This window comes from Protopterus annectens, chromosome 7.part0 (genome assembly GCF_019279795.1).
Source record: "Protopterus annectens isolate FY-2018-M chromosome 7.part0, PAN1.0, whole genome shotgun sequence".
Classification (NCBI taxonomy): Eukaryota; Metazoa; Chordata; order Ceratodontiformes; family Protopteridae; genus Protopterus; species Protopterus annectens.
Genome location: NC_056739.1, coordinates 281,076,399 through 281,081,813, shown reverse-complemented (window position 1 = coordinate 281,081,813; position 5,415 = coordinate 281,076,399).

Here is a 5,415-nt window from a genome sequence, read left to right as displayed (position 1 = left end):
ATCCATTGTCTGCTTTGCTAGGTAGTTAACCAGTTGTTCTAGAGCTGTTAATACTCTGCAATGCTAGTTATGCTACAGATGGGTAATGATTATCCTCAAGGCTTCTCCTACTGCCATCCTGCATCAGGAAAGTCATACTCCATTTTGGGCTAGGCTCCATTTTTTAACCAGTGACTAGGATATCTTCAAGCACTGACTTCTAATATGGTATGATTTAATAAAATGATCAAAATGAGGAGAGTGTGGCAAAATACAAGTTAACCAGATGTGGGGAAAAAAACTGGATGATGCCTTATTCATGGCATAAGGGGGACACATCTTTGTCAGAGTATTGCTTCTTCCAATACAGAATAATGTACTGTGCTATACTATACTATTCTGTACGAGACATTTATCACTGTAAGCAAATTTATAAAGTTTATATATTATTCTGGTAAAATGATGCATTTATATTTATATGTGTGTGGGTGTGTGAGCTTACATGCATGTGGCTGTGTGAATATAAATGCATATTCTGTATTTAAAAGATTTAGGCTTTACAGTTTTATGTTTTTGAAAACAATATTCTTATGTTTATGCCTCATTTGGCCACTACACACAGATTAATACACACACACACACACACACACACACACACACACACACACACACACACACACATGAAAGAAAGAAAGAAAGAAAGAAAGAAAGAAAGAAAGAAAGAAAGAAAGAAAGAAAGAAAGAATCTGAAGTCTTGGGACCATTTTTCAAATGTTTGTTTTCAGCAGCTTTCTGTAGAATGCTACAGCTGTGATTCAGTGACTGCCTGTCTTCCTGTCTCCCTATTAATGTGGTTCTACTTGAGTGTTGTTAGAAGAGGGGGTGGATAATTTCACAATCTGGCTGAATGCTGCAACAGTATTATCAGACTTAATAGGTCTTAAGACTCTCTTGGTTTCTGGTGTGTTTATCAAACTACCTTAGTTAATAATAATAAGGCATTGCTAGAAATGTTACTTTTGTACTTTGTCGGACTGCTACCACTCCCTTCAGTTTTAAAACTATACATCAGAAGTCCATTTCATCATATTTACTCTGAATCAGTGTTCACTCAGAATGTTATTTTGTGTAAAAAGGTAACTCAGTGTAATATATAATTAGAGATATAAAAAAGAGTACTAAAAGTTAATTTTGACAGACTTTTTTTTGGTGCATTTCTGTAGTACACAAATGCATTTGCACTTGCATTATAATTTTCATTTGAATTGGATGTACGTCACACCCTCACCTCTCATATTTATAAGTGCCCCTCCTCCAATCTTCCCGTCATCATCTTTCTTCATCTGTCATTGCTCTTCTTTCTGACTTCCCCTTTCCTATACAGTGATATAACTATCAGTGAAATGAAGGGAAAACCTTTATCATACACTTGCAAGAACAAATTGTTTACAGTCTTGGAAGTGTAACCTGTTACTGAAATTTTAAAAGTTTGTTTATTTATTTTTTTAACTGGGTGAATGAACTGGCCCACTGATCCTTTTCAGTCATGACCAAGCCCAAAAGCTTTTAAAAGCAGCAGTCACATGCAGCAACAGTTAATAGACAGCACAGCCATGGAGTGCTGAACAGGAAGTACAATAGAATGTTATCAAGTTTATCATGCAGAAATTCCAGCAGATATTTGAAACATTTTTTCTTTTTTTTCCACAAAATGGTATATATCCAAATGTTGTGTGGGAAGTTGATACAAATTCAATATCCATAGCCTAGAGCAAGGAGTAGTGTGCATGACTGATGTATTTAATTTTCCTCAAGGAACCCTGAAAAATCATTTTTCAGTAAAAGAATAATATGGCACAAAATGATAAAAGGAAACAGCTCAAGGATAATGTAATGAAGTATTTTTATACTGATAATGTAATGGGCATATATAAGCATCTTTCTCTGGAGACCACTGTGACAGTGTGAGGTATTGCCACCTATGTCAGGAGAAGTAGGGCAGTGGATGTGTAACATATGCCAGCATAGCTAGCTGGAGTGTTGTAAAGAATTATATGTCATTTGTATATCAAACTGATTTGTACAGATGCTTGTGTTGAAAAATGTATTTGTAAAGCTGTTTGTGTGTTAAAAATGTACCAACAGTTTGTCCTGCTGGACAGAAAAGAAATATACATGTATGTTGATTGTACTATTTTAACTGATTAAATGTATATATTGTAACAGAGGATACTGGAAGAGAAGAGGTTAAGCTCATCCCCAGCTAACCTTTAGAAAAATATCCTGAAATTAAATTACCTGGTTTATGCCATAAAGATTATATCTTATAGTTTTGATTGCAGCCAGAGACAAAATGTCTGTGAAAATAAGGATTAGGATTCCTGCTGAACTGTCCTTAGCAGTGAACTAATTGCTACCCTAGAGGAGTGGAAGTGCTGAAATGGTTTTATGGCTTCCAGATGGTATAACACATCCTAGCAAAGCTCTATATGTGTGTATGGCAACACATATGTGCGAGATTATGGTTCAGTTTCTAGTAAAGGGGGGTAGTGTGGAACCAGAAGTCAGATGACAAGATGTATGTGATGTCATCCTGCAATCCAGCACTGAAATGATGTTTTAATACTAGATTAGACTGAAGTCTCTGAACAGTCGGTTTTTGAAACCTGACATAGGAGGATCACTCCCCCACTTCATCTTGCCTTGCTTTAGTAAGTAACCAGGGAATAGTAATTCTTTACATCAGTCAGGAAAATACAGCGAGATTAGTTAAGTACTGTTTTCTGTATCTGTGTGAATCTATTCATCTGTGTTATTTCAATATTTCCTGTGACTGAAACTCTGTTTTTTATTGTAAATAGATATTCAGTATTTTCATGTTCTTTTATTATTTATTATTAAATATATTTAAACTTTTCATTGTGGCTGGTCTTTTAGGGAATATTTTAAACTTTGAGAGTACTTATATTTATTTGGTGACACTGTGGCTGCTCCTGAAAGCCTTACTGCCTTGGTCAAACACTACCATTTGTATTAGTATTACTTTCACTCAGTATAATTGGGTACCCTTGCAAGAGCCTTAGAGTAGCTGGCTTTGGAGTGTCCTAGTGGCAGTATGTACCTTATAGTCTGGGCAGAGGGGCATAGCTAGTAAATCTGTGCCAGCCTTTCAAAGATATGTGTGTGTGTGTGTGTGTGTGTGTGTGTGTGTGTGTGTGTGTGTGTGTGTGTGTCTGTGAAAATCAAATATCATTTTGTGTGTGTGTGTGTGTGTGTGTGTGTGTGTGTGTGTGTGTGTGTGTGTGTGTGTGTGTGTGAGCTACTTCGAACAGGGTCACAGAGCACTGGTTTCACAAAGAGGTTGGTGCAGGACTTGGCCTGGGACACTCAGCTGAGGACTCAAATCTATAGCTGTGCCAGTGAGGAGTCTTACTGGGTGCCTGGATATATAGAGAGAGGGGGGGGCCCAGACCCAGGACTGAGCATGGTCCCTGTGTGCTCTTAAGGCAAATTGTGCTTGGTGCAGAGAGCTGCATCTGAAAATACTGTGTATATATATTTTTCTTCCAAGTGAATGTCCCTCGCCATTGTCAGTGGTGAGGATTCAGGCTCCTTGATTACTAGTCCAGAGGTGGGGGATGTCACAACCACATTTTCCAAATGCATGGTTCAATTCAAGAATGTATGAAACAAATGTTAGGAAATATTGTGTTAGCATAGAAGAAGGTACTTTGCTTCGACAGATAAATGAACCACTGTACAGAGTTAAGACCAAGTAAGAAATTAATAATTGGTGGCAGAATAATAACAGCTGTAAAGACTTCAGAACAAATTACAAAACCAGCAGCATAGAAACAAGGAAAATGGATTTACCTGGAGGGCTTTTACCCTTCAAACACCATATTTATTGGATTTTGCTCTGCACTCTGCTGTTATGAATCATGAAAATCTATGACACTTACTTGCTACATTGAAAATGTATCAAACAGTTGTTTAGTAGAACCATGATAGATGGAATTTCCCTGTGGTCCTGACCAAGTCCCCTAAGTCTATATAGAGTATACTTCTCATCTGAAAGCATGTCATAGGCATAGTCGAACAAGCCCAGTCAACAAAAAGTGTTATGTTGGGAAACTCCATTCTCTGGCTTACACTTACTATAGTTGCTTTACAACATTCAGTAATACATAACATAGCATAGAAGTCTGGGAATGAAGCGCCCTGCAAGACCCCTTATATAGCAGAGGTGTAGTTGGCTCATCCAGCACCTGGAGCAATGCATTCCCCAATCTGGAACCTATTATTGGTTGATGAACACAAATAAAGGTCCCCGGTCTTGCTTGGTGCTCCTGAAATGCAGTAGCCAATCATGTTCTGTTTCTATACTCCACCCCACCCCCCCTTTCCACAGCTGAGAGTACCAAAAAATATATAACAAGAGAAAAGCTCTTTCATTCCTTTTAAACTGTAGCAAACTGCTAGCTGCATTTTATGCCATGTTCAGAGTACTACAGCTCTCAGATTTAACTTGAAAAAAATAAGTTTTTTTCCTCTGTTTAAACTACAGCAAACTGTTGCTACATTTGTAGCAAGCAGATGCTACAGTTTATGCTATACAGGGAGTGTCACAGCACTCAGATTTAACTTTCAAAAAATATTTTTTTCTGTTTAAAGTGTAGCAAACTACTTGCTACATTTGTAGCAAGGAGATGCTACAGTTTATACCACTCATGGAGCATTACAGTGCTTGGATTTAATGCAAAAATATACTTTCTTGTTTAAACTGTAGCAAAGTGCTTGCTACATTTGCAGCAAGCAGTTGCTATAGTTAGACCACACCACAGGTCCAATATCAGCATTTAAAGGTTGGTATGCACTATTACTGAAGAGGGATCAGGATCACCCGATCATTACCTGTAACAATTTTTGCCTGGGGAAGCTGACTCCTTCGCTCTGCCCATGCTGTGCTACTGTTATATAGTACCATTAACCTGATACTCTTCATAGTTCCTGACACATAAAACAGACATACGTACTTTGGTTCATAGGATATAGGTAGGTGCTTACCATGCATGCTGTCTAGAAGATCATTAAGGAGCCTAGCCCAAATTTGCAATTTTCCCAATGCATTATCTAGTTAAGTGACTTGCTCAATGTCACACAGTAGAAAACTGAAGACTGAGGGAAACAATCCCTGTTCGACAGGAAGTAGCTCCTTAACAACTCATAGCCTTACTCATCTGCAGTAACTGCCAGACTATCCATACTTCCATGAACCAGTTGTACTAGTTGCCTTTCCATATATGAATCATAGGATCATAAAAAATTAAAAGCAACTGAGTCACAAGAACATTTACACCTTGCCAGTTACCATCCTCATGATGTATTCTACTTCTAAAAAATGCCAAAGCAGATCAGTCCCACAGTATATTTGTG